Below are 12,903 nucleotides of genomic sequence, written 5' to 3' on the forward strand. Positions count from 1 at the left end.
TCTTGCCACTGTCATGTAAAACCTTCTTCCACTCTATATGGAAGCTCCTTCGAATCTCTCTGCCTCATTGACTCTCTATCCCATTTCAAATGTCAACTGAATACATGTCTATTTTTTATAACCTGTACTCTCAGATTCTCTTGTGCCTCCTGCTCTGTATCTATATTACTGAGCCTTCAAGGCATTTAGGAGATATAGTTTGTGTGAAAGATATTATGTAAATAAATGAGTTTCAAGCAGTCAGTAGGGAATCTCTAAGAACAAAATTCCTGTAGGTTTTTTTTTCATTGCAGACTTCATTCACTATAGAATGTGAAATAAAACATATGTCCAGATAGAATGTGACCTATATCCTATCCAACACTCTGAACATGAGATGAATTCAACAAGTGTGATACAGAGCAACGGATTTCACATGAATTTCAAAGTAAAATACAGAATTTTTAATGATATTTGTCATAAACTGCACACCTTGGATTGGGAAGCCATTTTTAAAGATTCATTTCTAGATTAATTCTGCAACTGAATATGTGAATCTATGAAAGTATGAAATTCAAGAGAGGCATCAAGGTGTGTTAGGAAAAATTACAGAGCTTTTTGCTAAAGAGATCTGAAGTTGTTCAAAAGAAAGATAAAAAGGAAATGTTTTTTAAAAGGTCAGTTTTGAAAAGACTAAACATATCAACAAATTTTAGCTAACTTAAGATAAGGGAGGAAATGAAATTAAGAGAAAACAAAATTATTAACAACACAGAGAAAACTTTTACAAAATACTTATTTGTGACAAATAACACAAGCATATACCAATGGAGAAACAGAGGCAGAGAGTTCTTCCATTCCATTATTCTCAGTTGTGTGAGCTTGAATATTGTATGGTAGATACTGATTTTCCTTGCTCATTTGTAGGTAACCAGGCAATCAGCTTAAGTGACTTGTCTAGCATCACACAGATAGTATCAGATGTCAGATTTGAACTCAGCTCCTCCCGACTCCAGGGCCACCAATTCCATATACCTTGAATCAAATATCCCTGAAATTAGTCTGACAACCAAGATAAATAAGCAACTAACAGGAATATATGAAAAAATCCATTTCCTAATAGTTAACTGCTGAAAGGAAATGAACAATTGTCAAAAGGAGAATTGCAAACTATTAACCACCATATGAAAGAATGCAGTAAGGTTAGAGAAATGCAAATCAAAACAATTCTGAGGTTTTACCTTACATCTAGCCAACAGCAAATATGGCAAAAGTCATATTGGAATGATTATAGAAAAGAGACCACAGCGGCACATTGGTGGTGAAGCTGTTAATTAGCACAACCATTTTGACATTAATAACAATGAATAGGAAGTGACTAAAATGCCCATTTCCCATGACCAGAGATTCCACCACAGGAAATATACCCCAAGAAGGTCAATGAGAAAAAAGTTTATGTATGTGTGCATATATGTGTATGTATATTATAGTGTACTGTACATAGATACACATAGTATGTCTGTATATTTGTGAATATGTATACATACATCACATACATACATAAGCATTAATGTATTTATAGTAATATTTTTTTTTTGATGAAAGACTGGTGACACTGAAACTTTCATCTCTCTCTATGGGCCTCATGTCTGAATTCAACTCTACTGTGCCACCAAGCTGCCCACTATTATTTTTTTGAGGACTATCTATATACAATACTTTAAGTTCACAGAATTAATAGGGTTACTACAACAGTGGAAGAAACATTAGAGTAGGAAACAACAGCCTTACCACTAAATACCAATGTGATCTCAGACAAGTTACTTCTCTTTGTACTTCAGTTTCCTAATCTATAAAATATTGGGTCAAAACATATTACCATTTTAAAAAAATACTCTTTTAAAAAATTAATAAAATAAAATGTGTTTGGAATTTACTTTTCTCCCTCTCACCATGAAAACAAAAGAAAGCTACACAGTCCTGAAGAATGATTCATATTTTCTATTATTTCATGATTTTCCATTAAACTAGTACATTAGTAAAAGGAGATTCCATATCAAGATTTTCTACATATTCATGATATGACAGGTTTAAATGAGAAAAAAAAAGTTCTCCATAGGTAAAAAATTATTGCATAATAGCAAGCCTTCTTGAGATGACTCTTTGAACGCACAACCAGGTCCCTCTTCAGACAAAAACAAGATTTATTACTGTAACTATATTAGATACCTTTCTACCTTTGCAACACCTGACAGAACTTGTGCATGGGTGGCATCCAAAGACGTCTCTATACACTATGAGTCACCAGAGGAGGAGTTGTATGAATATTTAAGGTCCTTAAAATATTTGCAAAGCCATTCTGTTTGACCTAACATCCAGACTGCAGTGATGAAAGGGAGTAACTGCTGATGAAGTCTGGTATTGCAGTTAATCAGTATTAGCTAATAAATGGTACAGGAAACATAGGAATCTGGGACAAAATTCAAGGATATGAGATCACAACATGTTCAGATAGATGCAAATCCCTATGACAAGGAGGTTAAAGTGCCATAAGTTGTATTAATAGAATATCATTTGAAATCAGAATTTTTCTATGAGGTTCTGAAAACACTCATGACACTTAAAACACTTGTGGAGAGCTATAGTGATCACTAACCACCATCTTAATCCTTTCCCAAAAAAATAGTTCATTCTGGTCAATTAAAGGACTTTCCTCAGGCCCCATGCAATCTACCTGTTTATTTTGTTTTTACTCTAGAAGTGAATGTGTGCCCTGGTGTAGTTGTTCATTGGTCCGTTACTCAGTCTGGGGAAAAAAATGAAGATATGCTTGAAAATGTCATTAAATTGTGAATGTTCTTTGTCCAACAATATCACTAGTAGGTTTCTATACCAAAGATTAAAGAAAAAGGAAAAGGGACCATATATGAAAAGTAACTATAATGCATCCTTTTGCTTTAGCAAAGAACTGGAAACAAAGAGTTGCCTATCAAATGACTTAACAAATTAAGCTTTGGGGACAGTATTGGGTCATAAAAGCTGAAGAAAAGAGATAGTTGTAGAAAACCTGGGAAGTCAGAAATGAATGATGCAGAATGAAGTGAGTAGGAACTGAAGATTAATTGATATTATAAGAACATGATGAATAAAAACAGATTTCAAATATTTAAGAATTCTAATCAATGCAACTATTAACCACAGCTATAGAAGACCAATGATGAAGCATTCTACCACTCAATTGACAGATGACAGAATCAAGATACACAATAAAATATTTTGGACCTGAAAATACAATTCCTCCCACCTCCTATTTAACAATACGGTTAGGAACCAAACCTATCATTTCAGTGGCATAAAAAATTTCCCAAAGATGAGGAAATTCCTCAGTCATACAGTTTGGCACTGATCCTACTATTTATAATTTTGGAAACTTGTCATAAAAAAGAGAAATTGAAGAATAAAGTTCTGAACAATGCAATTTATTAGCAAACCTAGCAATTGCAAATAAATGGGATTCCAGGTCCTCAGCAGCTAAGGATACTTTGACAAACATTTATAGTCATGCGAAGGAACCTTAAATAGACAGTGACATCAAGCTGGGGCCACGGAGATGTTTCACACTTCTGATTGGTCAATGCTAAGGTTGCTAACCACAAATTTCATCAGTCTATCAACCAGTAAACAAACATCCCTTGGAAAGTCCTGTGGTTGGCAATTTTAAAGTGAGAATGGAGAACTTGTGGTTTAAATTCTAAACAACAACAAATTATAATATAACTTAGGATATAATAACTGGAAAATCCAGAGCAGGAGAACATAAGTCAAGGATGACTTGTGTTGTAAAACAGGAGATTGACAGCTGCAGGCTTAAGGTGTTCAGAGGGAGTTCAAGTTCACACATTAAAAGATTAACTAGAGGGCAGAGCCAAGATGGCAGAGTAAAGGCAGACACTCACCTGAGCTCTCCCAGAAAAACCCTCTAAATACTTTTAAAACTTACTCTAAACAAACTCTAGAGCAGCAGGACAAAAAATGGAGTGAAACAAATTTCTAGTCCAAGACAACCTGGAAGGTTGGCAGAAAAGGTCTGTTGCATCAGGAGAGAGGAGCACAGTCCAGCTCAAACCACACCAGCACAAACAAGTGTAATGGCAAGTAAAGTGGAGCTTTTTGTTGTCTTTTGTTTTTTTTTATTTTTTTTATTTTTTTAAATTTATTTATTTGACATATTTAGTTTTCAGCATTGATTTTCACAATAGTTTGAATTACAAATTTTCTCCCCATTTCTACCCTCCCCCCCCACTCCAAGATGGCGTATATTCTGGTTGCCCTGTTCCCCAGTCAGCCCTCCCCTCTATCCCCCCCTTCCCTCATCCCCTTTTCCCTTCCTTTCTTGTAGGGCAAGATAAATTTCTACGCCCCATTGCCTGTGTATCTTATTTTTTAATTGCATGCAAAAACTTTTTTTTTTGTTTTTGAACATCTGATTTTAAACTTTGAGTTCCAAATTCTCTCCCCTCTTCCCTTCCCACCCACCATCCCTAAGAAGTCGAGCAATTCAACCTAGGCCACATGTGTATCATTATGTATAACCCTTCCACAATACTCATGTTGTGAAAGACTAACTACATTTTGCTCCTTCCCAACCCATCCCGCTTTATTGAATTTTCTCCCTTGACCCTGTCCCCTTTCCAAAGTGTTTGTTTTTGATTACCTCCACCCCATCTGCCCTCCCCTCAATCATCCCCCCCTTTTATTTTTTTTTTATCTTCCTCCCTCTTCTTTCCTGTGGGGTAAGATACAACTGAGTATGTATGGTATTCCCTCCTCAGGCCAAATCTGATGAGCGCAAGGTTCACTCACCCCTCACCTGCCCTCTCCCCTCCTCCCACAGAACTGCTTCCTGTTGTCTTTTGTTTTGAAGTGCTTCTCAGCACTAAGGCAATCAAGTGCCTTTGATTGAGTCTTGCCTTTTTTGTAGGAAGCCCACACCCTTTTTCTAGTTAGGTCACAAGAGTTGTGAAACCCTCTAGAGTTAACCCTGAAGAAGAGTATATATACTCTGAGGTTAGCATTTTGTTTAGGGCCTCACTCATTGGAAGAGGGTTGGTGTGGAGACTCTGGGTAGCAGTTAAGGAATGCCCCAACTTTGAAAAACCCAGTTGTTGGTGCTTCTCTCTCTAGTAACTATGCATTCATAGCTTTGTTCAGACAGCTAGAAGTCTGTCTGTCAATTTGGGTTATTTATTCTGTTTATATTTCTCTGTTGGTAATTATGTTTGTATTTACTCTGAAGTTCAGGGTGTTGGCTTTTCTCCATGTACTTAGTGAATTAAAGTTAGATTGTTGGGGGCAGAGACAAGATGGCAGTGTGAAAACAGGGACTTGCTTGAGCTCTCCTCCACATTCCTCCAAACACCTGTAAAAATGACTCTAAACAAACTCTAGAGCTGCAGAATACATGAAATGACAGAGTGACACAAGTTCCAACCCAAGACAGCTTGAATGGTGACTGGGAAGGGTCTATCACACCATGCTGGGAGCAGAGTGCAGCCCAGCATGGCCCATGCTAGGACATACCAGGCCAGAGAAGAACAGGCAGAGTAGACCTCAGGGCATTGAATCACTGGAAGCTATGGCAGTTTCCAGACTTCTCAACCTACAAACACCAAAGGCAATGTAACAGGTCAATGGGAAAACTGTTGGACCTGGGAGAGAGAGGGGCACAGTCCAGCCTCAGCCCCAGGAAGCCAGAGGTGGCAGAGGTGGAGGTGGCAGCAAAAGCAGCAGCAACAGTGGCTGCTTCCAACTGATGGTGGGGGGGAATCAGGCACCTGATCAGAACAGGAGTGCAGGGATCTCTTGTTGTGCTGAGGCAGCATTCTCTTGCTTTGTCCTGCTTGTATCTGGGTCACAGTCCTGGTAGGCAGTCCTTATGGGAGGAGGAGTGCTGGGTCACACAGCCTGTGGTGGCTGTGGAGAAGGAGTCCTCCTGGTAGTTACATGAAGAAAAGGAGTGCTTGCACTCACAGACCAGAGCACATGCTAGGAAAGGAGTATCATACCACCTATGAATAGAAGTAGCTCTGAAAAAAGCAGCGCCAAACCCCTGAAGCTTGGGACAGAGCACTCTCCACACTAAAAGTAGTCATACCCTGACAAAGAACTCAAAAGTCAAGTAATTGTCTGGAGAGATGAGCAGGCAGAGTAAAAGGACTCAGACCTAGAATCTTACTTTGTGACAAGATCAAAACATATAGCCAGAAGAAGTCAACAAAGTCATAGACTCTACATCAAAAGCCTCCAAGAAAATAGAAATTGGTTTCAGGTCATGGAAGAGCTCAAAAAGGATTTGGAAAACCAAGCAAGAGAAGAAGAGGAAAAATTGGGAAGAGAAATGAGAGCGATGCAAGAAAATCATGAAAAAAGAGTCAACAGCTTGCTAAAGGAAACCCAAAAAATACTGAAGAAAATATACCTTAAAAATATACTAACTCAAATGCCAAAAGTGGTCCAAAAACCCAAGGAGGAGAAGAAGGCCTTAAAAGGCAGAATTACGGTGCAAAGCCAAGATGGTGGTGAGAAAACAGCATCTTACCTGAGCTCTCTCACAAATTCTGCCAGATATCTCTAAATAAGAGAATCTGAACAGATTTAAAAGAGTTAGAAGCCACTAGTAGACTGAGTGTGGCAAATGTCCAAGCCAGGAGAGTCTGTAGGGTTGACAGGACAGATCTGTAGGCTAGGAGAGTGCCTGTCACACAGAACTGCACCAGACCACACCAAAGCAGGAGCAGCTGAGGAACCCAACCAGCAGACCTGGCTGGGAGAACTCTGGGCACACGAAAGTGGTGGTAATCCACAGGCCTCTCAGCCTAGGATAGGAACCTGTTGGAGCTTTGAGAGGCAGCAGTGCAGCACCTGTGGCTACAAGAGCAACATCTCCTAAGGCTTGCAGCCCACATTCTAAAGGTTGGAAAATCACCTTGTTGAACTTCCAGGAGCCATGATGACCAGGGTAAAATGGCTCTCATCCCTTCCTCACCTGATAATACTCTCTTGGGAGAAACCCAGAAATAGAAGAGACAGAAGTGGGGCTTCAACAGCCAAACAATGGGAGTTCCTGATGCCCAGAGGGGTGGAGCCAGCAAGGGTCAATACCAGGAACCCAGAGGTGCCTTCACAGGGCTAGGGGAAGTGGCAGACACCAGCTCGGACAACTGCTGAGACCACCCATGCTGTGGTACAGCCCTAGGAGAAGAGGAGACTTCCAGCAGCCAGACCACCCCTCCCCCCATGGGAAATTCAGAAAGACCTCACTGGACCTCGATTCTTAGCACACACCAGCCAACTCCAGTGCAGCACCAGATGAGCAGCAGCAATATATAGCCTCTAGCTGACAAAACCAGAGGCCACAGCACACAAAGCCAGTAACCACAGCCCCAGTTCCCAGCACAAAGAGCTTGGTATAGAGTCCCCTGAGACCCAGAAGGAGAGAACCACTTTAAAGCCAGGAAAAAGATAATCAACACGAAGAAGGAGTACAGAAAACTGGGGACTATTGATTCTTTTTATGGAAACAGGGAAGTTCAAAATATCAATTCAGAAGAGGATAGCATTGACATTGTACCCACATCTGAAATATCAAAAGGGAATGTCGGCTGGTCTCAAGCCCCAAAAGTGGTACTCGAAGAGCTCATGGAGGATTTTTAAAATCAATTAGAGAGGTAAAAGAAAAAATGGAAAAAAAATTCACTGATGAAATTAAATCTTTACAAAGTAAAATTGGTTAAATGGCTGAAGAGGTTCACAATCTAATTAGAGAAAAAATTCAAATATCACAGAACTACAGTCAGGATCACACAGGATCTTACAGCTTCTACATTAAAAAACAGGAGGAATTGGAATATGATATTCCAATAGGCAAAAGAACTTGGACTACAACCAACGATCAACTACTCAGCAAAATTGAGTATAATTTTTCAGGTAAGGAGATGGATATTCAATGAAATAAGAGAATCCCAGACCTTCCTGATGAAAAGTCCAGAGCTCAATGGAAACTTTGATCTTCAAATACAAACAGGTAAACAGGGGGGAAGAGCCTTGTTAATCAATAAGGGCAAATTGTTTACATCCTTATATAGCATTATATTGTTTTATATGTGTATATATTCCAATCTTGAGAACAGTACAAATAATATGACAATTGAAAGGGATATATTTATATATGTGTGTATATATAATATACAGAGAGAGGGAGAGAGGGAGAGACAGAGACAGAGACACAGAGAGAGAGACAGGGACGGAGAGACAGAGAGAGACAGAGACAGATATATTAGACATCATCTTTCAAGAAACTATCTAAGAAAACTGCCCTGATATTCTAGAACCAAATGACAAAATTAAAAAATTGAAAGAATCCACCAACCAGTTCCTGAAAGACATGCCAAAATGAAAATGCCCAGGCCAAATTTCAGAGTTTCCAGGTCAAGGAGAAAATATTGAAAGCAGCCAGAAAGAAAAAATTTCAAGTATGGTGGAGCCACAGTAAGGTTAAAAAAAGATTTAGCAGCTTCTACCTGAAAGTATTGAAAGACTTAGAATATGATATTCTGGAGGGCAAAGGGAGCTAGAATTACAAACAAAAATCATTTATCCAGGAAAACTTTATATAATCCTTCTGGGGGGAAATGAACATTCAATGAGATAGAGGAGTGTCAAGCATTTTTCATGAAAAGATCAAAGCTGTATAGAAAATTTGACTTTCAAATACAAGACTCAAAAGAAGCATAAAAAAGTATAAGATAAAGGGAAATCATAAGGGACTTAACAAACTTAAATTGTTAACATTCCTACATGGGAAGATAGTTCTAACACATTAGACTTTCTCACAATTAGAGTAGTTAGAAGGAGTGAATATATAGATAGAGGACAGAGGTGTCAGTTGAGTATGAAGGGATGATATCCAAAAATAAACTAAGGGGTGAGAGAAGATGTACTGGGAGAAAGAAAAAGGGAGAGGTAGACCGAGGCAACTTATCTCATATAAAAAAGGCAAGAAGAAGCTTTTAGAGTGGAGGGGAATAGGGAGGACTTGAGGGAGAGTGAGGGAACCTTACTCCCATCAGAATTGGCTCAAAGAGGAAATAACATACACGTTCAACTGGGTATAGAAATCTATTTTACCCTACAGGAAAGTAGGAGGGGATAAGAGAAGAGAGGCAAAAGAGAGATCAGATTGGGGAGGGAATAGTCAGAAGCAATACACTTTGTGGAGGAACAGGGTGAAAAAAGAGAGGGAGTAGAATAAACAGGAGGGGGATAAGATGGAGAGAAATACAGTTAGCAATAGTAACTGTGAAAAAATTTTGAAGCAAGTGTCTCTGATTAAGGCCTCATTTTTCACACATAAAGAAAACAAGAGTTAAATTTATAAAATAAGAACTATTCTCTAATAGGTAATTGATCAAAAGATATAATCAGTTTTCAGATGAAGTAATCAAAGCGATCTATAGCCACATAAAAAATGCTCTAACTCACTATTTTTTTTTATTTTAGTTTACAATGCACGGTTCTACATAATTTGGAGTTCCAGATTTTCTCCTCCTTCCCCCCCCTCCCTCCCCAAAACGGCATGGAATCTCATATAACTATCATGTATAACTTGCATTGAATTAATTTATACACTAGTCAAATTGTGGAGAAGAATTATGACCAATGGAATGAATCATGAGAAAGAAGAAACAGAACCAAAAAAAACCCCAAAAACAAAAACAAAAGAGAAGAAAAAAAGGCAAGCATGAAGTGTGCCTCATTCTGCATTCATACTTCATAGTCTTTCTCTGGATGTAGATAGCATTCTCCATCATGAGTCCTTTGGAGTTGTCCTTGCACCTTGTGTTGCTGAGAAGAGAGAAGTTTGTCAGGGTTGGTCCTCACGGAATCCATATATCTGGGTTGTGTAAAATATTCTCCTGGCTCTGCTCCACTCACTCAGCATTATGTCGTGTAGGTTTTTCTAGGTTGTTATGAAGTCCGTATCATCCCCATTTCTTATGGCACATTAGTATTCCATTAGCTTCATATACCACAGCTTGTTCAGCCATTCCCCAGTTGATGGGCATCCCTTTGATTTGCAATTCTTGGCTACCACGAAAAGAGCCGCTATAAATATTTTTGTACATATGGGTCCTTTTCCCGCTTGTGTGATTTCTTTGGGATACAACCCTAGAAGTGGTATGCTGGGTCAAAGGGTATGAAGATTCCTGTGGACTTTCGGCGTAGTTCCAAATTATTCTCCAAAATAGCTGGATCATCTCACAACTCCACCAGCAATGTAACAATGGTTCCAGTTTTCCCACATCCTCTCCAGCATTTATCATTTTCCTGTTTTGTTATTTTAGCCAATCTGACAGGAGAGTTGTGGTATCTAAGAGTTGTTTGATTTGCATTTCTCTAATTAGTAGTGATTTAGAGCATTTTTTCATATGCCTATAGATAGCTTTAATTTTTTCCTCTGAAAACTGCCTGTTCATATCCTTTGACCATTTCTCAATTGGGGAATGGCTTGTATTCCTATATATTTGGCTCAGTTCCCTGTATATTTTAGAAATGAGGTCTTTATCAGAGATACTAGTTGTAAAGATTTTCTCCCAATTTTCTGCTTCCCTCTTAATTTTTGTTGCATTGGCTTTTTGTACAAAAACCTTTCAATTTAACATAATCAAAATTATTCATTTTGCATTTTGTAATGCTCTCTAACTCTTGTTGGGTCATGAATTCTTTTCTTTTCCATAGATCTGATAAGTAAACTATTCCTTGCTCTCCCAAATTACTTATGGTATCAGCCTTTACTCCTAAATCATGAACCCATTTTGACTTTATTTTGGTATATGGTGTAAGATATTGGTCTATGCCCAGTTTCTGCCCTACCGTTTTCCAATTTTTCCAACAGTTTTTGTGAAATAGTGAATTATTAGCTCAGAAGCTGCCCTCTTTGGGTTTATCAAAGAGTAGATTGCTAGAGTTGTTGACTTCTCCATCTTGTATTCCTATCCTATTCCACTGATCTACACCTCTGTTTCTTAACCAGTACCAGGTAGTTTTGATGACTGCTGCTCTATAGTACAGTTTAATATCTGGTATGGCTAGGCCACCTTCTCTAGCATTTCTTTTCATTAATACCCTAGATATTCTAGATCTTGTTTTTCCAGATGAATTTTGTTATCATTTTGTCCAGCTCAGTAAAATAAGTTTTGGTAGTTCGATTGGTATGGCACTGAATAGATAGATTAATTTAGGTAAAATTGTCATTTTTATTATATCAGCTCAGCCTAACCATGAGCAACTGATATTTTTCCATTTATTTAGATCTGACTTTATTCACATGAAAAGTGTTTCATAGTTATGTTCGTATAGGCCCTGGGTTTGTCTTGGCAAATAGACTCCCAAATTTTATAGTGCCTACAGTAACTTTGAATGGAATTTCTCTTTCTATCTTGTTGTTGGGCTTTGTCAGTAATGTATAGGAATGCTGAGGATTTATGTGGGTTTATTTTATATCCTGCAACTTCATACCCTCTCCATACTATGCCCCCTCTGGGACTAATGAACTTCTACTATTTGACCACTGAAGCCCCGCTTTCTCCTCTGTTCCAGCGTTCTTTTTATTCCCTGAGGAATTCTCGGGTGAGGGGGGGAGGGATTAGAGCTGTTTACCTGGCCATTATGTCTCCCAGAAGTTCAGGAATCTGCATTTCATTCCTTCGGGCTGCAAGCCTCATGAGTCGGTGTTCAGTGGCGTTGAGCTTTCTCTCATTGCTTCCACAGACGCCATCCTGTGTTGGGAGGCCTGGGGATCTCCGCATTTTTGGGCACCCAGCTTTCTCCCAGCCTGTCTCCCACGTGGATTTCCCAGCTGGCCGCTTCTGCTTGCTTTGGTTTGGCAGCTCCACATGCCAGCACTCTCCAAGCCTGCAGATTCGTGCCTTCTGCCTTTCAGACTCTCTTGGCTTGGAAACTTGCCCCATGCAGACTGCTCGTGGTTTCTAACTCTCTCAAATCTGCTCAAATTCCTTTTTTGTATGAATCTGACAGACTTTGTGAGAGAGCACTGGTAAGACTTTCATGCAGCTGTCTTGGCTCTGCCCCCTCTCTAACTCACTATTGATTGGAGAAATGCAAATTAAAACAATTTTGAAGTACTACCTCATACCTATATTTGCAAAGGTAAATGATAAATGTTTGAGGAAGCTGGGGAAAATGAGACATTAATGCATTGCTGGTGGGGCTGTGAACTGATTCAAACATTCTGTAGAGCAATTTGGAACTGTGTCCAAGTGCTACAAAACCAGCATACCCTTTGACCTAGCAATTACACTACTAGTTCTGCATCTCAAAAGATAAAAAAGAAAAAGGAAAAGGACTAACATGTACAAAAATGTTTATAGCAGCTCTGTTCTGTGGCTAAAGAATTAGAAATCGAAGGGATGGCCATCAATTGGTAAGTGGCTGAACAGCTTCAGGTATCTGATTACTACGGAATGTTGTTGTTTTATAAGAAACGATGAGCAGGTTGCTCTTAGAAAAACCTGGAAAAACTTACATGAACTGATACAAATAAAGTGTACTGTGTACAAAGTAACAGCAATATAATAAAATGATTAGCTGTAAATGACTTGGCTATTCTCAGTAATATAATGATCCAAGACAACTCTGAAAGTCTTATGATTAAAATGCTATCTATCCCCAGAGCAAGAACTGATGGTGTCTGAATACAAATTGAAGCAAACTTTTTCTTTGACTTAATTTTTCTTGGGGGTTGGTCTGTTTTCTTTCAAAAGAGGACTATTACAGATGTGTTTTGTATGGCCACCATATATAACCTATATAGAATTGCTTGCCTTCTCAATGGTGGGGGGGGAG

The sequence above is a fragment of the Trichosurus vulpecula genome, chromosome 7 (genome assembly GCF_011100635.1).
Source record: "Trichosurus vulpecula isolate mTriVul1 chromosome 7, mTriVul1.pri, whole genome shotgun sequence".
Classification (NCBI taxonomy): Eukaryota; Metazoa; Chordata; class Mammalia; order Diprotodontia; family Phalangeridae; genus Trichosurus; species Trichosurus vulpecula.